The sequence below is a fragment of the Lagenorhynchus albirostris genome, chromosome 19 (genome assembly GCF_949774975.1).
Source record: "Lagenorhynchus albirostris chromosome 19, mLagAlb1.1, whole genome shotgun sequence".
NCBI classification, from domain to species: domain Eukaryota; kingdom Metazoa; phylum Chordata; class Mammalia; order Artiodactyla; family Delphinidae; genus Lagenorhynchus; species Lagenorhynchus albirostris.
In genome coordinates, this window is record NC_083113.1 from 6,410,845 (window position 1) to 6,433,995 (window position 23,151).

Here is a 23,151-nt window from a genome sequence, read left to right on the forward strand (position 1 = left end):
CTTATTTTTGTTATTCAGGGTTTCTGGAGATTCCATATGAAACATCGGATGGATTTTTCTGTTTCTTTGGGAAAAAGCTATTGGGATTTCACTAGGGGATAATTTGACGTGTTGACCAGTTTGTGTAGTATTGACTTTCAGTCTAGGGATTTGAGATACCTTTGCATTTATTTGTGTCTTTTATAAGCTTTTTCAGTGGTCTTTTTTTTTTAAATATTTATTTAATTATTTGGCTGTGCCAGGTCTTAGGTACACCACTAAGGATCTTTAGTTGCAGCATACAGGATCTTTTAGTTGCAGGAATCTTTAGCTGCGGCATGTGAACTCTTAGTTGCAGCATGTGGGGTCTAGTTCCCTGACTAGAGATCAACCCCGGGCCCCCTGCATTGGAAGTGCAGATCCTTAGCCACTGGACCACCAGGGAAGTCCTTCAGCAGTCTTTTTAATGTGCAGTGTACAAGTCTTTCCTGTCATGTATAACATTATGTCTAAGTATTTTATTTTATTATTTGATGTTATTGTAAATGGAATTGTTTTCTCAATTTCTGTTTTGATTGTTCATTTTTAAGGTTTAGAAACTGAATTGATTTTTGCATGTTGACTTGGTGTCTTGTAAGTTTATTGCAATCTTTCGTTATTTCTAGCAGTTTCTTTTTTTACAGAATCTTCAGGGTTTTCTTTTCTTTTTTTTTTTTCTTGGTACGTGGGCCTCTCACTGTTGTGGCCTCTCCCGTGCGGAGCACAGGCTCCGGATGCGCAGGCTCAGCGGCCATGGCTCACAGGCCCAGCCGCTCTGCAGCATGTGGGATCTTCCTGGACCAGGGCATGAACCCGTGTCCCCTGCATTGGCAAGCGGACTCTCAACCACTGTACCACCAGGGATGCCCTTCAGGGTTTTCTACATGTTATATAATGTCAGAGATAATTTTGCTTCCTCTCATTATTGGGATCCCTATTATCTCTTTTTCTGCGTCTGTGTTCTTTCTAGGACTTCGGGTATTATGTTTTTTTAGAAATACTGAGAGCAGGTATCCTCGTCTTGTTTCCGATCTTAGAGGAAAAGCTTTCATTCTTTCACCATTAAGTATGATGAGAGCTCTGAGGAGCTACTCCATTGAAGCATGGCTTTCAGCATAGTCCTATACCTTTTCTGAACAGAGAACATATTCAGACATAATGAGGTTGAACCCAAGTTTGTGTGCTCAGTGAGGCCAAACAAACTGAAACTTTGGAGTTTGGAGCAGAGAAAGGTTTATTAATCAAAGAGTCACCAGCCCGGAAGATGGTAGACCTAAACTTGCCTCAAATGCATCTGGCGGGTTGGCCAGGGTGTAAGATTTTTGGAGAGAAAAGAGAGAAGGGAGGGGAGCGTCTGTGATCCCAGCTTCCCTGTAAGAGCTCAGCTGCAGACTTTGGGCACCACGTTGTGGCATCTTCCTCATTATTCTGTAGGTTTCTGCAAAACAAATTCCTAATCACAGTCTTCTGATCCCTTAACTTCCTTCTGGGAGAAAGCAAAAGCAATAGTTGTGACATTTTATTATTTACTTAGAACCGATGTGACGGCTTAAGAATTTTACTTCTCACTTGGTCCTCTGACTGTCATCAATTTTTTCAGTCCTCTTGGGGCCGCTGGTTGAAGCCACAGTTTGGGCTCATAGATCAAGGTATCAGTTTAAGCTATGAGTACATGGGAAAGATTATGTTGGGCTTGCTTTTCCTTTCTTTCTGCATTCCCTCCTTCCCCTAATGAGTATCTGCTTGAATCTGCTCTTTGAAACTCAGGGAAGATCCAGGAGACCGAAGCCTTTTTCTACCAAGAGGAATCACGGCACTTGGAAAGGCTTTTGGTATCTAGGAGGTATCTAGGAGGGCCCTGCTGGGTTCCGTTTGTTTCAATCCCCCGTTTTCTTTGATACTGCTCAGTCTTGAGGGGAACAGGTGTGGGAAGACAAGAAATGGAATAAAATTTTGGATAGAGAGATTAATCAAACTCAGCAGGGGAACACAGATTTAGGGAGACTCACTTTTACAATCATGGCCTCCTACTCTACTGGACTGTTTATTCGGTTTCTTTGTATCTGCACATGTGTGTACAGAAGAAGCTCATTCTTCTCCTTTAGATGGTCTTTTCCTGTTTTTTTTTTTCTTCTGATTTTTGCTAAGAACATTCTTGTGCAATCTCCTGGAATATTATGTGTTTTTCTGGAATGTAAGTATGACAGTGGAAATTATGGAATATACAGTTGGATTCATTACACAGCAAATCATATAATAGATATAATCCTGCTTTCTCCCTACAGCATCTCACTCTCTCCCTTTTTAAATCTCTCTTCTTTCTGTCCTATGCTCAGAGTATAATTCTCATAGTTAAAAATCGACAGTATCATATCAATTGCTAAACCAATTCTTTTTTTTTAAGGTCAGTATTTTAGTTGCCCTCGTACAGTTATATTCACACAGGTACGCAGTCACCAGCTGTGCTCCCATGTATACATATACGCTGCCCGCCACTCAAATCCTTTCTCAGTCCTGACTTTTCCTCACATGGTATCTTGATGTCCTGGAAACACTGTCATTTGCTCCAATATTTAAGTTGTTCTCCTTGTGGTCCCCAAATCGACAGCACTCCTTCACCCATCCATCCACATTCCACATCACTCACACCGTAGAAATGATCCCTCATAATCTGTTGAACAACTTTCTCAGGACATGACCCAAGGCGCTACCTGCCGCAGTGATGACTCAGAAACCATTTCCCAGAGGGACGGCCGAATAAACTTAGTAGTTACACAGCTAGCTGACTTCTTCTTGCCTCTCCCTTGACATTTTCTTTCTAAACTTCTGGTATTAGTTGTATTATTTGGTAATCTGTCCTGCCTGTGGGTGGTCATGCTTAAGAATGAGCGTTCTCAGTCTATAGGGCCAGATTCAAGTTATGGTTCCGTCACCCCTTTCTGTGTCAGTTGGGTTAATGTACATAAACCTGTGCCTCTACTGCCCTGATTTTAAAAATCATGTTAATTTATCTCAAGCCTTTTAAAACAAATTTTTGCTGTTAGATGGCTTAGACTATTGCATGTTTTTTCATAGATAGTGAAAAGTTACTTTTTTAGAAAAAGATACGTTAGTATTCTGTCATGTTTTTCATGATACACCTTTGTCTTCATTATATCCTGTTTGCTTTTCGTTTGCACTTTGTTCTCAGCAACGTGTCTGACCTCAGTTAATGAGTATACAAAGTGTTCACTGTTCATCCCGTATATTTTGGAACTACCTTTTTAATGGTACTGCATAGATAGGGAATTCTCTACTTATTGCCTGATAGAGAACTGAAGAATATTTTACATATTAATTTATACGTGTGATTTACAGATGATGGTTGTTCAGCATGTATTAACGTGTACTACTTGTTAATGTTATAAAATGCTTTTCCTTATGGGTACCTAGTTTTATAGCATGATTTAGAAAAATGCATTGTTTTCTTAACAGCTGTTTTGTTGGATTCTTCACTTCCTCTATGCTGTATCTGTTTTACAATTCTAAAGAGACAGTTACTTAGATTATTCATTGGCAGAGCTAATTTTGTATTATTTACCATTACAATATATTGTCAGTTATTTAGCACTGATTTATGTATAGGAAGTAGGCAGAATATATCTGCAGTATAAAAATTTTTCTCCTCAATTATGAGCCAGCAGCATGCTTACTGTTAATGAGTGTGGTCTTTGGGGTTATGGTGGAAAAATACCCTTTCTCTGAGAGCTGACATATGTTTGTCAAATGTGAGTGTTTTTGTCTTAGGAGTTTGAAACTAGACTACCCTAAAAGTAATTTGAATTATATTTTATCACTCTTTCTTTAGTTAAGCATTACATGCTTTGAGTTTATCAAACTTTTAAGATCATGTTTGGAAGGTTTCCTAACTGTGCTTGGTATAAGTATTACTTGTGGTGTAATATCATGTATTCAACATGAAATATTTATTTGTGAATTGTAGTGACAGGATACCTATAGATGTTTATGTCTTGTAGATATTTTTCCTATACATGTGATCAAGCAATTACAACCAAAAGTGAACACTGATCCAGGAGAAGTGTTCCAAACACTGATGTTGGGAAGACCTGAAAACGATGAAATCAAACATTTGCACATCAGAGAAATCCAGGAAGATATGTATGACTTTGAGTGTTGGTGCAGAGGTAATGAAAGAAATGACAAAGGAATGCCTATAACCCATGATGGAAATCTCACTGATGAAAGACATTGACATGGTAAAAGGGATGTAGGAATCAAACCCATTGGAAATAGGCTTGGATTAAATGTTCAAAAGAAACTGCAGGTATTTAAAACTGATGGGATATTTTATGAATGTAATGAAGTTGAAAGATCTAACAACAGTAGTTCCTCATTTTCACCACTTCAAAGAATTCCTCCTCATGTCAAAACCAACGTCCCTAATACATATGAGAATGATTTTATCCATCTTTCAATACAGACACAAGATCAGAAAGCACTCAGGGAAAGACCTCATAAATGTAATGTGTGGCGAAACCTTTCTTCAGGGATCTCACCTCATTAGACATCGGATCATCCACACAAGAGAGAAATTACATAAATGTGATGTATGTGGCAGAGTCTTTAGTCATAATGCAAAGCTTGCAACCCATCAGAGGATTCATACTGTGGAGCAGCCTTACAAATGTAATGAGTGTGGCAAAACCTTTAATGGCAGCTCATACCTCAGGAGACATCAGATCATTCATATAGGAAAAAGTGTATATAAATGTGATGTATGTGGCAAACTCTTTAGCCAAAACTCACACCTTGCTGCTCATCGGAGGGTTCATACTGGAGAGGAACCGTATCAGTGTAACGACTGTGGCAAGGTTTTTAGTCAGTATGGAACCCTTGCAAGTCTTCAGAGAGTTCATACTGGAGAGAAACCTTATGAATGTAATGAATGTGGTAAGGCCTTTAGTCAAAAACCATATCTTCAAGTTCATTGCTGAATACATACTGGAGAGAAACCTTTCAAATGAGTGTGGCAAGTTCTTCAGTCTAAAATCACACCTTACAAGTCATCAAAATTCACATCTTACAGATCATCAGAGTACATAACGTAGAGAAAGCTTTCAGATGTGATGACTGTGGCAAGGCCTTTAGTGTAAAGGGAACCCTATTAAGTCATCAGAGAATTCATAGTTGAGAGAAACCTTACAAATGTAATGAATGTGGTAAGCCCTTTCGACAAAAGCCACATCTTCGAATTCTTTGGAGAATTCATACTGGAGAGAAACCTTTCAAATGTAATGTGTGGCAAGATGTTTAGTCGGAAATCAAACCTTGCAGTTCATAAGAGAATTCACACTGGAGAGAGACCTTTCAAATGTAATGAGTGTGGCAAGGCCTTTAGTGTAAAGGGAAACCTTTTAAGTCATCAGAGAGTTCATACTGGAGAGAAACCTTACAAATATAATGAATGAGGCAAGGCCTTTAGTCGAAAATCACATCTTTGAGTTCATTGGAGAATACATACTGGAGAGAAACCACTCAAAGCAATATGGTTTGCTAAGTCTCATTTTTGAAGATCAAAAATGTAGAACAGTGAGAATTTATGTTGAAGAGCGAACTTCCAAATGTAATGGATGTTGTAAATTTTTACATCAAGTATGCACACCTTTGGTGTTGAGAGCATTCATACAGGTCAAAATATATACACATGGAAGCTCTTTGAAATAGTGTGTCCGTATGGTTCACCCAAGAACACATATTTGGGAGAATTCTTAAAAATTTAAGGCATCTGGGCTTCCCTGGTGGCGCAGTGGTTGAGAGTCCGCCTGCCGATGCAGGGGATACGGGTTCGTGCCCCGGTCCGGGAAGATCCCACATGCCGCGTAGCGGCTGGGCCCGTGAGCCATGGCCGCTGGGCCTGCGCGTCCGGAGCCTGTGCTCCGCCACGGGAGAGGCCACAACAGTGAGAGGCCCGCGTAGTGTAAAAAAAAAAAAAAAAAAAAAAAAAAATTTAAGGCATCTGGTGAATATTTTGAGCAATTCTTACAACAGCCCATACACTAGAGAATGCATACTAGGAATAAATCTTTACCTCTTTGAGATATTACATACAGCAGAACCATGACAAGTCACCCGCTGTTAAAACTTATGACATGATGTGTATATTTGAGGAAGAAGGACATGTATGGAAATGGCCCATTGTCTTCAGTGTATAAAATATTCAATTATTTGATTTTTCTCAAAAAGCATACATTACTATTTGTGCTTTTCAATCTGAAGTTTGAAGTAATAGGGGAGAACAGGGACTTCCCTAGTGGGCCAGTGGTTAAGATTCCGTGCTTCCAATGCAGCAGGTGTGGGTTTGATCCCTGCTCGGGGAACTAAGATCTCAAATGCTGCAGGGTGCGGCCAAAAAAAAAAAGGATGAAGTAATAGAGAAGAAGAAATATGATTCCATATTGGACTTGTTTCTTTTACTTTAACCTTTGTATTCTATTGCTTTTGGTAGAAGTCAGTCACTAAAGGGATGTTGCCTATACACTTAAATTATATATAATGGGCCATCTCTGGATACACTGCCACCCTTGTAATGAGTGTTAATGTAAAATACCTTTGCTTAGCTCCCAGGAAGCATCCTGACCAGACCCACCTGTGAATGGCTTCAGGAAGGAAGAAATTAACATACCCCTTCCAGAGTGTCACCAGAAAGTAAATCAGTGCATCTGAGAAAAAAATGGAAAATTTTATTTTAGCCAAAATAGAGGATTGTATCCTGGGAAGAGCATCTCAGAAAGCTCTGAGAACTGTTCTGCCTGTTAGAAATCAAAGCACAGTTACATAATTTTTGTGAGACAGACAGTTATACATCAAATGACATACATATATATATATATATATATATTTTTTTTTTTTTTGCTGTATGCGGGCCTCTCACTGTTGTGGCCTCTCCCGTTGCAGAGCACAGGCTCCGGACGTGCAGGCTCAGCGGCCATGGCTCAGGGGCCCAGCCGCTCTGTGGTATGTGGGATCCTCCCGGACCGGGGCACGAACCCGTGTCCCCTGCATCGGCAGGCAGACTCTCAACCACTGCGCCACCAGGGAAGCCCCAAGTGACATATTTTTGACAGTTCACATAATCCAGGTCTAAGCATCATCGTGGTAGGTCATGTGAACCTTTACAAGATCAAAAAGGAATGTTATCTTTTAAGGAGTTGCCTTGTTGATGCTAGGAGAATGTGTCTTTATGGTTGAGTATTTATTCCTGCTGATGTATCAGGTTTGGTTGATGTATCAGGCAAATACACAATGCACAGTGCGGGGAGAGAGGAAGCCAAAAGGCAGAGAAGAATTTATGTAAATTTTTCTTGTCTTGCCATAAAGTATAAATTTTATTTCACGGGAGTCTGACCTGAAGCAGGACTTTACTCTCTCCCCTTTTAGTATCAAAGAAACCTGGGGCTTCCCTGGTGGCGCAGTGGTTGAGAGTCCGCCTGCCGATGCAGGGGACATGGGTTTGTGCCCTGGTCCGGGAAGATCCCACATGCCGCAGAGCGGCTGGGCCTGTGAGCCATGGCCGCTGAGCCTGCACGTCCGGAGCCTGTGCTCTGCAACGGGAGAGGCCACAGCAGTGAGAGGCCCGCGTACGGCAAAAAAAAAAAAAAAAAAAAACGAAGCCTGAATTCTAACTCAGGGGAGATGATTCTTTGGGACAGTTGTTGACTATCTTCTCGGTCTGCTGGTTTTCTGAATAAAGTTGTCATTCCTTGTCCCAGCAACTAGTCTCTCGATTTATTGGCCTGCAGCGAGCAGTAAGAGCTTAGCATTGGAAACATGGTGATCTTATGCCTTCATTCCAGGCCTTGATGACAGTCTCTGGGAAGGAATCAGTAAGAGGAAGGGGCCAACTTCATTAGTTGTGGTTCATTCGCATCCATGTTCCCTCGAAAAACAAGGGCCCTGAATTATTAAACTCAATAGTGTGTGAATTAGCATGAGGGAGGGCCAGAGAATAGTGTAAGACTGTGACTTGACTCACCATGATGATTATATTCAGGGTGCCCTTTCATAGATAGACCACCGTGTGCTATAGTGCAGAACGCTTTACCAGCTGACCATGAACAACGCAGGAAGAATATCAAGTGATTGGGTTTTATTGGGTTTTGTTTTTATTTTTTAAATTTTTTGGCCTTGCCATACAGCATGGGGGATCTTAGTTCCCCAGCCAGGAATGGAACCTGTGCCCCCTCCAGTGGAAGCACTGGTACCAGGAGACTTAACCACTGGATCGCCAGGGAAGTCCCTGGGCTTTTTTTTTACCTGAGAGGAGAGTGACAGGTTACTGGGGACTGTTTATCCAGTAGCAATAATGCAGGGGTAGACTTGGTCACTTTCTCCATTGAGTGGCAATAGTAGTTTTATATATCTATGTTTAAAGGAAAATTAGTCTTATTGTTGGAAATTGAAGAGAGAAATATTCTGGAGAGGAACATTTAATGAAAATATTCAGAATAGTGTGTGTATATATATGATTCACCCTTAACTCTCGCCGTTACATTTTGCTACTGTTTTATTCAGAATGTATCATTAGTCTCCTGTTTTAACTAATAAAATAATCAACTTTGTCACAACACTGGATGTATGTTATTCCTTTTCCTTATTTTCCAACAAGTTTATTCCGTCTCTCTACTTTATCGCAGAAGCTAGCAATGCACTGTTAGTATCTCAGGGTTGAAAGCATCTATAACAATCTTTCCAATATGGGATCAAACAACATACAAGTCGGAGATTATATACTCGTAATTTGTACTTGAGTTATTCTCTCCACACTCTGTTGCAGAATATTCAAATGTCTATAATGCAAATCGTATAGCAGTGCCTTTCAGACTCTTGACTTCAATTAGTGTACAACAGTTCAACCAAGGAAATGGAAAGATCTAATTGGCTTTATTGAATGCTTCATGAATTGGGCAGCATCGCACCTAGTAAATAAAGAGGTGCTCCATGGAGCTGTACAAAGTGGAAGAGCCCATCATGTTGAGCATCTTTTCAGGTGCTTTCTTTTTTTTTTTTTTTTAATTATTTTTGGCTGCGTTGGGTCTTTGTTGCTGCATGCGGGCTTTCTCTAGTTGTGGCGAGTGGGGGCTACTCTTTGCTGTGGTGTGCGGGCTTCTCATTGTGGTGGCTTCTCTTGCTGTGGAGCGTGGGCTCTAGGCACGTACACTTCAGTAGTTGTGGCACATGGGCTTTGTTGCTCCATGACACGTGGGATCTTCCTGGACCAGGGCTCGAACCCCTGTCCCCTACCTTGGCAGGCAGACTCTTAACCACTGTGCCACCAGGGAAGCCCTCAGGTGCTTTCTGAATGTGTATCTGTGACAGATTTTTGGTTTGTGTTTACTGTGAAGTTTTTCTATGGATATAGAACTCTGCACTTCCTATACTTAGGTGACTCTTTCTTTTCCCTTGTTAGGGAATTTTTCAGTTATTGTTTCTTCAGATATTTTCTCAGGCCCTCTCTCTCTCTTCTCCTTCTGGATCCCCTATAATGTGAATATTGGCACACTTGCTGTTGTCCCAGAGGTCTCATAAACTGTCCTCCTTTCTTTTCATTCTTTTTTCTTTTTTCTGTTCGGGGGTGGTTTCCACTACTCTGTCTTCCAGCTCACTGACCATTCTTCTGCCTCATTTAGTCTACTGTTGATTCCTTCTAGTTTTTTGTTTTTTTCTTTACATTTCAGTTGTTGTATTCTTTAGTTCTGTTGGATTGTTATACTTTCTAAGTCTTTGTTAAAAACTTTTCATTTCTTGCTCTGTGCATCCATTCTCCTTCTGAAGTCTTTGATCACCTTTATGGTCATTACTCTGAGCTCTTCCTTTGGTAGATTGCATATCTTCATGTAACTAAGTTCTTCTGGGGTTTTATCTTCTTCCTTTATCTGAACCATAATCCTCTGTTGCCTCATTCTGTCTAAATTGCTATTTGTATTTTTAGGTATGTGGTAGGTTAGCTGAGCTTCTCATCCTTGCAGAGATGAGAAAGTGTCTCCCACTTTAGGTGACATCCTTTGTGTCCCAGCAGTACACTCCCCTCTTGTAAGCCAAGGGTCAGGGGCCAGCTGGTCCCAGGGTTGTGTCTGGCCTGTGTTTGCAGATTCTGTCTGTAGACTGCAGGACTTCAGTTTTTTTGCTTCTCACGTGTGCCCCATGGTGGGTGAGGCTGGTCTCGAGGCTTGTGCCTGCCCACTGGTGGGTGGAGCTGGGTCTTGGCCCTCTGGTGGGCAGGGCCAGGTGTAGATGCATGTGTAGAGATGGCTGTGGGCTCAGGATTTCTTTAGGCAACCTGTCGGCTACGGTTGGGGCTGTGTCCCCACCCAGTTTCTTGTTTAGCCTGAGCAGTCCCAGCATAGGAACCTACAGGCTGTTGGATGGTGCTGGGTCTTGGTGCTGACATGTCAGCCTCCTGGAGAGCTCATGCAGATGAATGCTTCCCAAGATGTCTGCCACCAGTGTTTACGTCCCTGGTGTGAGCCACAGACGCCTCCCCAGTAGACCATGTAAGACCAGCAGATAGGTCTGGCCCATGCTTCTATCCTATTACTGCTTTTGCCTTTTGTCTCTGTATGTTGGCCTTTGAAGAGTGAGGTATTGGGCTTCCCTGGTGGCCCAGTGGTTAAGAATCCACCTGCCAATGCAAGGGACACGTGTTCAAGCCCTGGTCTGGGAAGATCCCACATGCTGTGGAGCAGCTAAGCCCGTGCACCACAACTACTGAGCCTGTGATCTAGAGCCCGTGAGCCACAACTACTGAGCCCGCCTGCCACAACTACTGAAGCCCGCGCACCTAGAGCCTGTGCTCTGCAACAAGAGAAGCCACAGCAATGAGAAGTCCGTGCACTGCAATGAAAACCCAACGCAGCCAAAAATAAATAAATAAATTTTTTTTTTTTTTAAAAGTGAGGTATCTATGAGGGAGTGAGTCGCGGGTTCCCACAGGGCTTTGTGGGAGGGGTGAAGGGTCCAGCTGAGGTCCTTTGCGGACCAGATCGGATCTGGGAAGCCAAGCTGGAAAGGTCACCTCCCTTTCCTCTCACACCCCACCTTAGTGCCACCCCCCAGCTTCCCGCAGCCCTTGGTATCCATTGGATTAACCTCCAAGGGCGTCCCAGTCCTCACCTTGCCGTCCACCTGGCCTAGGCCCTTAGGTCTCTGTTAGTGCTGCCCCTGTGAGTTAGGCCATTTCCAGGGAAAGTTTAGGTAGCTGGCTTGCTGCAGGGGCATGGGGTTGTCTTGGGTGACCTCAGAACCAGGGTCCTACGTGAAGGTGGCCAGAATGAGCCAGATCTGGTTGTTGCACAGGCACTGGTACGACCTAGTGCAAAAATGGAGGTGGTTCTTCCAGCCTAGGCACCCTTTCGCAGAGAATGGTGGCGTTAACAATTTCCTGTTCTTTATGCGACTGTTAACAATCAAGATGGAACATGCTGAAGTCTTTTCTCATCCCCTGAGTCGGAATGATGTTGGTTTAATTTTCTGTTTGATGATATTTGATGCAATAACATACTTTGCAATCGAATGGATGATGGATGCCATTCATCCAATCAGAAAGCAAAAGCTCTGAAACAGAAAAATTAAGCCAATTGGCGTGAAAAATGTGAAGCTTTCAGAATATGAAATGGGTATTGCTGCTCATCAACTAGACCGTCTGAACGCGTACGTTACTTGGAGTGATATAGGAGGTTTAAATGATGTCATTATGGATCTGAAAGATACAGTCATCTTACCTATCAAAAAGAAACATTTGGGGCTTCCCTGGTGGTGCAGTGGTTGAGAGTCCGCCTGCCGATGCAGGGGACACAGGTTCGTGCCCCGGTCCGGGAAGATCCCACATGCCGCGGAGCGGCTGGGCCCGTGAGCCATGGCCGCTGAGCCTGCGCGTCCGGAGCCTGTGCTCCGCAACGAGAGAGGCCACAACAGTGAGAGGCCCGTGTACCGCCAAAAAAAAAAAAAAAAAAGAAACATTTGTTTGAAAATTCCAAGCTTCTGCAGCCTCCAAAAGGTGTTTTTTCTCTATGTGCCTCCATGCTGTGGTAGAACATTGATTACCAAGGCTACAGCCAAAAAAGCAGGTTGTTTTCTTAACCTTCAGCCTTCAACACTGACCGGTAAGTGGTATGGAGAATCTCAGAAACTACCTGCTGCTGTTTTCTCCCTGCCACGAAGTCTTCCATCATCTTTATAGATGAAATTGACTCCTTTCTATGAAAACGTTCAAGTTCTGGCTACAGCCATGATGAAAGCTCAGTTGATGAGTCTTTGGGATGGATTGGGTACTGATCACAGGTGCCAGGTCATAGTGATGGGAGCTACGAATCATCCTCAGGGTTTTGACTCAGATATAATTGGAAAAATGCCTATGAGATTTCACGTCAACCAGCCTGTTCTAAACAAACCTCAATGTGGGAGTTGGCTACCGGCGATGCATCCAAAAAGATATTGCTGTGATTTATGTATCCTGACATATTTTTGAAAATAATGTGTAATCTGCTGTTTTTTAATGTTGTCCTAAAATTCTTGATTCTATCCCATGATTTGATGGTGGTATGGAGTTCATCCATGTAAGGTGATTTTCTTTGTCCTTGTTCTGTCAGTTACTGAGAGAGATGTATCAAAGTCTCAAGGTGTAATTGTGGATTTGTGTATTGATCCTTTCAGTTCTATCAGTTGTTGCTTCACAAATTTTGCTGCTGTTCTTTTGTGCATGTACACTTAGGATTGTGTGGTCTTCATGGTAGATTGGCCCTTTTTTCATTATGTCATTTGCTATTACCCTTGGTAATTTTATTTTCTTTGAACTTTATTTTATCTGCTATTAAGAAGACGCTCCTCTTTCCTTTCAGTTCATGTTTACATGGTATAACTTTTTGATTCTATTGACATTGTGAGTGAGATAAATCTTTGTTGTGTGAAGCTGTTCCCTGCATTGTAGGACGTTTACCAGCATCACTGAACTGTACACACTAGACACCAGAAGCACTACCCCAGTCGTGACACTAAAAGGTGTGTCCAGATTTTTGCAAATGTCTCCTGGGAGTAGTGTGATCTCCCGTGGATATCCTTTCAGTAACAGAAAAGATAGTAGTATGGCATTTGGTTTTCAACTTCCCTTGATGTAATATTACAATCAAGACCTGATATTATGAATGAACAAGCTGTTTTCCAAGCCAGAGGGATCTCATGAGACCATTATGAGATCGTCACTGGTGATGGAAGTTGTATTCGTATAGACATTTTTTTGTTTTCATTTCAGTTGGAACTGAGGTGAATGTATTTTGTGTGTGAACAAAGTAAAGATAACTTTCTTGTATTTATTTTTTTATTGAAGTATAGTTGATTTACTATGTTTCAGATGTACCACAAAGTGATTCACTTATATGTATATTTTTTTCTGATTCTTTTCCATTATAGTTTATTACGAGACATTGAATATTGTTCCCTGTGCTACACAGTAGTTCCTTGTCGATTATCTATTTTATATATAGAGTGTGTATATGTTAATCTCACATTCCTAATTTATCCCTCCCCTCGTTTCCCCTTTGGTAACCGTAAGTTTGTTTCTACTGTCTCTAAGTCTGTTTCTGTTTTATAATTAAATTCACTTGTATCATTATTTCAGACTCCACATATAAGTGATATATGATATTTGTCTTTCTCCATATGACTTACTTCACTTAGTATGAAAATCTCTAGGTCCATCCATGTTGCTGCAAATGGCATTCTCTCATTGTCTTTTATGGCTGAGTGATATCACATTGTATACATATATGTACCACATCTTCTTTATCCACTCATCTGTTGATGGACATTTAGGTTGCTTTTGTGTCTTGGCTATTGTAAGTAGTGTCGTGATGCACATTGGAGTATATATGTCTTTTTGAAGTAGAGTTTTCATTTTTCTGGATATGTGCACAGGAGTGGGATTGCTGGGTCATATGGTAACTCTATTTTTAGTTTTTTAAGGAATCTCAATGCTGTTCTCCGAAGTGGGTGCACCAATTTACATTCCCACCAACAGTGTACAAGGGTTCCTGTTTCTCCACACCCTCTCCAGCATTTATTGTTTGTACACTTTTTAATGATAGCTATTCTGACTGGTGTGAGGTGGTACCTCGTAGTTTTTATTTACATTTCTCTAATAATTAGTGATGTTGAGCATCTTTTCATCTGCCTTTTGGCCATGTGTATGTCTTCTTTGGAGAGATGTTTATTCAGGTCTTCTGCCCATTTTTTTATTGGGTTGTTTGGTTTTTTGATATTGAGCTATATAAGCCGTTGTATATTTTGGAAATTGACCCGTTGTTGGTTGTCTCATTTGCAAATATTTTCCCCCATTCTGTAGGTTGTTCTTTCATTTTGTTTATGGTTTCCTTTGCTTTGCAAAAGCTTTTAAGTTTCATTAGGTCCCATTTGTTTATTTTTGCTTCTGTTTCCATTACTCTAGGAGAAGGATTCAGTATATCTTTCTATCTGTTTGTGTCATCTTTGATTTCTTTCATCAGTATCTTATAATTTTCTGAGTACAGGTCATTTGCCTCCTTAGGTAGGTTTATTCTTAGGTATTTTATTCTTTTTAATGCGATGGTAAATGGGATTGTTTCCTTAATTTCACTTTCTGATATTTTGGTTTTACTGTATTCAAATGCAACAGATTTCTGTATATTGATTTTGTACCCTGCAACTTCACCCTCTTCATTGGTGAGCTCTAGTAGTTTTCTGGTGGCATCTTTAGGATTTTCTATGTATAGTATTATGTCATCTGCCAACAGTGACGGTTTTACTTCTTCCCAATTTGGATTCCTTTTATTTTTCTTGTCCAATTGCTGTGGCTAGGGACTTCTTTCTGATGAAGCTGTACTAATCACATATTACAATATTATTTCCAATCATTTATCACCCTCCTGTGAGGTCATGCATGTCTGCCTTTTGATATCAAGCTTGGCCAATTGACATAGGCAACCCTTCCATCCCTTTGAGAGGATTGCTCTTCCCTCCCTATTTTATGCAAGCTTGGTCATTTGAGTTCCTTGGCCCATTTGGTATGAATAGGATGACATGTTTTTAAGTGGTGCTGGGAAAACTGGACAGCTACATGTAAAAGAATGAAATTAGAACACCATACACAAAAACTAAAAATGGAATAAAGACCTAAATGTAAAGCCAGACACTATAAAACTCTTAGAGGAAAACACAGGCAGAACACTCTATGACATAAATCACAGCAATATCCTTTTTGACCCACCTCCTAGAGAAATGGAAATAAAAACAAAAATAAACAAATGGGACCTAATGAAACTTAAAAGCTTTGCACAGCAAAGGAAACCATAAACAGGATGAGAAGACAACCTCAGAATGGGAGAAAATATTTACAAACAAGCAACTGACAAAGGATTAATCTCCAAAATATACAAGCAGCTCATGCAGCTCAATATCAAAAAAACAACCCAATCCAAAAATGGAGAAGACCTAAACAGACGTTTCTCCAAAGAAGATATGCAGATTGCCAGCAAACACATGAAAGGATGCTCAACATCACTAATCATTAGAGAAATGCAAATCAAAACTACAATGAGGTATCACCTCACACCAGTCAGAATGGCCATCATCAAAAAATCTACAAACAATAAATGCTGGAGAGGGTGTGGAGACAAGGGAACCCTCTTGCACTGTTGGTAGGAATGTAAATTGATAACAGCCACTATGGAGAACAGTATGGAGGTTCCTTAAAAAACTAAAAATAAAACTACCTTGTGATCCACCAATCCCAGTACTGGGCATATACCCTGAGAAAACCATAATTCAAAAAGAGTCATGTACCACAATGTTCGTTGCAGTTCTGTTTACAATAGCCAGGACATGGAAGCAACGTAAGTGTCCATTGACAGATGAATAGATAAAGAAGATGTGGCACATATATACAGTGGAATATTACTTAACAATAAAATGAAGCGAAACTGAGTTATTTGTAGTGAGGTGGATGGACCTAGAGACTATCATACAGGGTGAAGTAAGTCTGAAAGAGAAAAACAAATACTGTATGCTAACATATACATATGGAATCTAAAAAAAAAAAAAAGGTTCTGAAGAACCTAAGGGCAGGACAGGAATAAAGATGCAGATGTAGAGAATGGACTTGAGGACACAGGGAGGGGAAAGGGTAAGCTGGGATGAAGTGAGAGAGTGGCAATGACATATATACACTAACAAATGTAAAATAGATAGCTAGTGGGAAGCAGCTACATAGCACAGGGAGATCAGCTTGGTGTTTTGTGATCACCTAGAGGGGTGGGATAGGGAGGGAGGGAGGGAAATGCAAGAGGGAGGGGACATGGGGATATATGTATATGTATAGCTGATTCACTTTGTTATACAGCAGAAACTAACATACCATTGTAAAGCAATTTTACTCCAATTAAGATTAAAAAAAAAGAATGGCATGTTTACATGGACGCTTTCAAAGTCTTTGTTCTGTATAGCCTTGTTTCCTCTCTACTGCAAGAATGTTCTTGGGTAGACTGAAATTTTACCCTTAATGACAATTGAATTATAGAAATAAGCAAGAGGTGATAATAATGATAGAGGTCATATGAGGAAGCAATACATATTTGTTGTTATAATCCAGTGAGAATTCAGGAATATTTGTCACCACAGCAAAACTTTTAGAAAGCTGACTGGTACACTTTCAATGACCTTTTGTTTTTTCATCCCCACCTTCACCTCCCAGAGTCAAGGTTACAGGTAAGAATGTATTATCTCCAGGAATTGTTTCACCTTTGACATCTTGATGTCAAGAATTCTTTTCCTAAATAATTACCCTTATTACTTCCAATTTCTGTTTTCTCTTCCCATTAGAATAGCCATTCATTTTTATTTTATCTAGAAATATATTACTTTTTGTAGTCCAACTACCCTCAATGGCCTATGTGTTCTAAGTTATAACATTTCGAAGTGGTGTATCATAATCAAATGTTTGTAAATAACCTCAAGCCTTGCCCTTTTACCTGGTCCTGCCTTCCCCCGCCTATGTAAGCCTCAGAACTGGATGAACTGAGTTATGGATGTAAGTCCCATGTCAAGCAGGAAGTTCACATTAATAACCAAAATAACCAAAACCCTAGCAAACAAACAAAGAAAGAAAAAAGAAAGAGCCTTTAGGTTTTCAGATGTTTTAATAAATTGCTATCCATTTTCAAGTTTTTAATTTCTCCTGAAGTACTGGTCAGTTGTAAATTTCATATGTTCTGTTCTCATTTTCATTCAGTTGAGAATACATGCTAATTGCCTTTGTAATTTCTTCCTTGTTCCAACCTTGTTCATTAGTAGGTCTTTATTTTCCATATATTTGTGGTCATTATTTTCCATTATACTTTTTCCAGATATTTTTTGTTTATTGATTTCTGGTTTTTCCATTGTGGTCATAGAAATACTTTGTATAACTTGAATTCTTATAATTTATCAAGACTTGTTTGATGGCCAAAAATATGGTTTGTCTTGGTAAAGTACTTGGAAGATCTTGAAAAGTTATCTCATTATGTTGGGTGTTCTTACAAAGGAAAAACTTGATTTTCTTCCTCCTGTGGAGGGAAAAATCCATTTCTTCCTACTGTGTGTTTCTTTCCTCTGTGTCTCCTATGTCTCACACCACAACACCCTCACATAGAACACTTCTGACACTTTTGGTCACTGATGTGTGAGGAGTTTTCTGCACAACAAGCAATTCCTGGGACACCAGCTGTGTATCCTACAATTCAGCTCAATTCTGACACCGCCTGTACTGAGATCGCATGAGATCCTACAGATATCACAGGACTGCCCTCCCTTTCAGCACACTTCAGGTGGCAGCACAAATGTACGTTATCACCTGTGCTTCTGACCAATAGACTGTAAGATCATAAGTTTCAACAACCCCCTCTGTCACCCTCTGTAAGCCAGGAGTAAAGGATGTGCACTTGGAAGTTATGTATTCATTTGCAAGAATGCCTGGTAAATTCTGGAAAAAACGTACTAGAGGAAATATGTTCAGACTTATTATAATGCATTGAAGCTAAATGAGTGAGTCACTGACTTCAAAATCTCAGTGGTCGGGAGTGGAATGGAAAGTTCAGAAAGAGACTTCAGGGCTAGAAGGTATTTTATTCCATCATTGGTCTTCACCTGTGAAATCAACCTAAATCTCTGACACGTGGGTGTTCTTTAAATGACTTTCGTCACCTCCATCCCTCAGAGGTTATCTTTTCACTCTGTTGATGGTATCATTTGGCGCACCGAATTTCTGCGTTTGATGCAGGTAAGGTTCCAGCTTCCTTCTTCTGCTGGTAGATATCTAGTTTGCCAGCACCATTTGTTAGTGAGACTGTCCTTTCCTCTTTGTGTAGTCTTGGTACCCTTGTCAAAACACTTTACATACCGGAAAGGATTATTTTGCGGCATTCTGTTCTGTTCCATTGGTTTATTATATAGCACAGGGAACAATATTCAATATCCTTAATAACCATAATGGAAAAGAATATGAAAGGAATATATGTATTGTATGTATAAGTGATTCACTTTGCTATACAACAGAAGTTAGCAGAATATTGTAAATCAAGTATACTTCAACCAAATAAATTTTGTAAAAACACAGAAAAAAAGAATATATTCCCGTTAGTCATGATGGTCTTTTAAATGTGTTGATTTTTAAAAAATATTTATTTATTTTTGGCTGCATTGGGTCTTCGTTGCTGCTCATGGACTTTCTCTAGTTGTGGTGAGCAGGGGCTACTCTTCCTTGCAGTGCGTGGGCTTCTCATTGCAGTGGCTTCTCTTGTTGCGGAGCATGGGCTCTAGGTGCATGGACTTCAGTAGTTGTGGCACGTGGGCTTTGTAGTTGTGGCTCGGGTGCTCTGGAGCACAGGCTCAATAGCTGTGGCACATGGGCTTAGTTGCTCCGCGGCATGTGGGATCTTCCTGGACCAGGGATCAAACCATGTCTCCATTGGCAGGCAGATTCTTAACCATTGCACCACTAGGGAAGGCCTTGGAAGGTTGGTCTTAATTGTTTATAAATGTTGGGTTGAATTTTGCAGTGAAGCTATCTTGCTTTCCTTTGCTGAATGGTTTTTGAATACTGGTTCAATCTCCTTAAAAGTTATAGGCTTGTTCAGATTTTTTTTTTTTTTTGTTCAGATTTTTAATTTCTTTATAATTCTGTCTTGGTAGGTTGTGTTCTGTATGGATTTATCCATATCTTCTAGGTTATCTGATATTTAGGCATAGAATTGTCTAAATATTTTCTTCTAAATTAAAAAAAAAAATTTCTGAAGAATCAGTTGTAATCTGCTATAACGTCCCCTCTTTGATTTCTGGTTCAGTCATTTGAGTCTTCCCTTTGTTGTTAATCTGGATAAGGATTTGTCAGTTTTGTTATCCTTTTCAAATAACGATGTTGTACTGTTGTCATTTTCTCTGGTTTTATTCTACATTTCATTTGCCTCTGATCCTTTTTCCTACCTTCTGCTAGCTTAAGCATATTTTGTTCTTCTAAGATCTTTTTATTTTGCTTTTTTTTTAAAAGGAATTTTTTAGTCACCATATACGTTCACAAGGTAATTCATCACAGGTGTGGCATAGAGTAAGTATTTTAAAGAATAATGGGGACTTCCCTGGCGGTCCAGTGGTTAAGACTTTGCCTTCCGGTGAAGGGGCTTGCAGGTTCGATGGAGAGCTATGATCCCACATGCCTTGGGGCCAAAAAACCAAAACATAAAACGAAGCAGTATTGTAACAAATTGAATAAAGACTTTAAAAATGGTCCACATTAAAAAAAAAACTTTAAAAATGAATAATGCAGTTCTCATCAAAGTTTTTTCTCCTATTTTGATTTCTCTTCATTTTATCTATATGAGATGATGCATGATAATTAAACTTACTGTGAGTTATACACCAGGACAGTCTGCTCATTTTACCTGAAAATACTTTAAGTATGCTAATTTCCCTATGTAAACATCATCCTATTTCAATGGATTCCCATGTCTCTCTGGTTGAAATGTTTCACATGTAGGGATGTGATAAAGCATAGTTTATAGTAGATGTTATCTAACAGATACTGCCTTAAAAATATTGGGGGTCCAAATGAAGTTACTGTACATTTGGTAATCTAGTTTTACTTTCTTTGGGGTTCAAATTAAAGAGAATATACCTCCCTACTAAATGCTGTTAGAAATATTGCAACTTAATTATTCTTTAAATGGAAATAAATCCCAGTGTCTTCTGAAGACTGTTATTTTTCAGGCTTTGTTACCCACCCTTGACAAAACTTTAAGAAATAGAAAATAAAAAACTAAAATATATTTGGAAATAAAAAGTGAAAAATTCTAATTATGTTCGTAATGAACATATAATCAATTTGAAATTACATTGTGTTATTATGTATTTAAGTAGAATTTCATTAAAAGTTTTGGGGAAAGATACTTAAAAGTAATTCTCCCAAGTGTGGAATAGAGTAAGTTTTTTAAACAATAATGCAGTTCTCATCAAAAGAAAAAAAAAGTTTTTTCTTCTAGTTTGCTTTCTCTTTTTATGTTATCTATATGAAATTCTGGATGCTAACTATACTTATTGTGATAATCATTTCACAGTATATGTCAGTTACTTATGCTTTACAGCTTAAACTTATACTGTGATGTTTGTCACTGTATAAAGTGTTGCTTATACAACTCTATGTCACTGTTTACAGAATTGGTTTTAGAAAGGCAAATAATTAAAACACATTGGATAAAAGAAAGAATAATGCAGTTTATAACAATTTTAAAAAAATGTATTGCTGTTTTTAAGGCAATTTTTAGTGACCTAAATGATCACATGTCTTAGTCTTCCATCTCAGACCTCCAGGTACTGTCCCTGAGTTTGTGGAACTCAGCACTATGTTGAGTTTGCCCTTCTGCGTGAATGGGGAATAGAAAAAAAAAAAAGCAGTTTTGTAGGGTGTCAGTATGAAATAGCCCATTTCTACCCAGGGGGAGTTTTGTATTTGTTATTTGTAATACAGAGAGTAGTCCCATTCTTATTTCTTAAAGCTGCTTAAATTAATTCCAATTTAGGAAGTGTTCCTGGATCCAACTAATGGCCCACGTCAACCCCTCCCTCTCCGCTCCTAGAGACCCAAGTTCCCAGACCAGTGAATTGCTTCAGCCTCACTAGCAGGACGTCAGAACAACTTGCTGTGAGAAATAGGTTTTTATTAAACCCTTTTAGTCTTAAGAGGAAATATCTTGGCTTCCAGCATAACTGGCCCACACGTGAAAACTGTTACAGCCAGTAACTTAAAGGAATGTAGTCAAGGTAACAGGCGCACTAACCCCGCCCTGCTCCCTGCACCTCCCTCCTGCGCTCAGTGCGCAGACCTGGGCGCTCTCCTCGCCCCGCCCCTCGCCGCTGGCGCTCCGCCTAGGCCCCGCCCCGGAAGCCCTCCCTCGAACGCCAGGCGCCTTTTCCTTAGGACGCGGAGAGCGGAGCGTGCTGAGCCAAGGTCGCAGAGCGGCGCGTAAGTTTCTTTCCAGTGTAAATTTGTGCAGCCTCCCCCCCCCCCCCCCGCCCCAACCACCGTCACCCTCCGCCGCACCCGTCCCAGAGTAAATCCAGACGTGGCAGTTGCAGGTCGGGTATCTTTTCGTTTGGGTTTTAATTTTTTCTGAGGCTGGTCCGTTCCCTTGGCTTTTTCAGCCTTCGGTCCACGTAGACACCGTCTTTGGCGACATTTTCCTGTTTAAAACTCTTTAGTACCTCCGCCCTCCCCCTGTAAAGTCCTCTTCCGCAAGGTGAATTCGCGCCCCGCAGCCTCGCCCTCTCGGCCCCTGGAGGGCAGCGCCGGCCGCAGCGCTCCCGGACAGGCCGCGTCCTTCCCGCGGTCCGGGGGTTCTGCAGAGCCCCGCCTCTCTCCTGAGACCCCCCCTCCCTCCCTCCCTCCCAGCGCCTCTGTCCTCGCCTCCTCCTAAGGCCGGTCCTTCTGCTTCTCTGGCCTCCCCTTCCTGGTCAGCCCTTCCCCTCACCCCGCGTTGGGGGAGGTGACCTGGTCCAGCCTTGTGACACCTAGTGTTGTTCCGTGTCGTATTCAGCTCTGTTGAAAAATGTGCTCTTCCGGTCCGCGGGCATCTCATTCAGTCTCCAGCCCCTTAAATGGGCGAGGGGCATCAGGAGAAGCAGAGACTGAGCGACTGAGAGAGAAAGATTAAAACTGCGAAGGAGAAAAGCATGAGGGAGAACCGATGGGAACGTAGAGGGTGGCTGAGGGACTTGCAAAGAGGTAGTAAAGTGAAAGAGATTAAGCCTTGAAAGTAGCAGGTGAATAAAATAGAGAAGTAAATGAAAAAGCCAGATCTCCAGGGATTGGAAAACAACGAGGGAGAGCTGCCCTGGAGGAGGGGGAGGCGAACGGTGGTGAGGTACGTCAGACGTGGAGAGGATAAAACGTGGAACCATGGACTTCAGTGCATCATGGTGCTGGCAGAGAAAGAAGCCAAAGGGTGACAAGAGCAGAGGAAGAAAGAAGAGCAGGAAGGAAGCACAGCCACCTGGGGTTCCAGAGAGTGGGGAGGAAGGGAGAGTAACAGGGAGAGAAGGAGTGTAACCCGGAGGGCAGAGATGAGGCAAACGAGAGGCAGAAATACCTGCAGATTTTTGACAGAATCAGAAAGGTTGGAGAGAAAGAGCATCTCGAAGGGGAATAAGTTGCAGAGTGGGGCAGGACAGGTGTGAGGGAAGAAATAAGAGGGGAGAAACAGCAGGAGTGTAGAGGGGAATAAAAAGAGACACACAGACCAAGATGAAATAGGGAGACAGGTGAACAGAATGAGATGGAAACACCTAGTAAAAGTAGAGAGGGTAAACTGGATCCAGGTGGATGGTGAGTTGATTGGATATAGATGATTAAGTTGTGATGATATTGATTTGTGTCTTTAGAATCTAATACATTTAAAATTTCTTTAAATTATACAGATGAGGATGAGAATTGCAAAACTCCTGTCAATAAGGCTTGTGCCTTTTGTTATTATTTGTATCAGAAGATAACTTCCATTTGCAAACCCTGTTGAGCCAGCAGGCAGTGAC

At 40.9% G+C, this 23,151-nt stretch overlaps 2 protein-coding genes and 2 pseudogenes across 3 annotated transcripts in view; 3 read left to right on the forward strand and 1 right to left on the reverse strand.

The window, feature by feature from the left end:
- Positions 1-5,588, forward strand: part of LOC132510139 (zinc finger protein 880-like) — a 29,372-nt pseudogene extending 23,784 nt beyond the window's left edge.
- Positions 1-23,151, reverse strand: part of LOC132509835 (zinc finger protein 525-like) — a 293,110-nt gene that overhangs the window by 198,296 nt on the left and 71,663 nt on the right. The gene's annotated exons all lie outside the window — the stretch shown is intronic.
- The window catches only part of LOC132509785 (zinc finger protein 160-like), a 186,542-nt gene that overhangs the window by 121,692 nt on the left and 41,699 nt on the right, over positions 1-23,151 (forward strand). The window lies entirely within an intron of this gene.
- Positions 11,480-22,040, forward strand: LOC132510140 (outer mitochondrial transmembrane helix translocase-like; annotated as a pseudogene).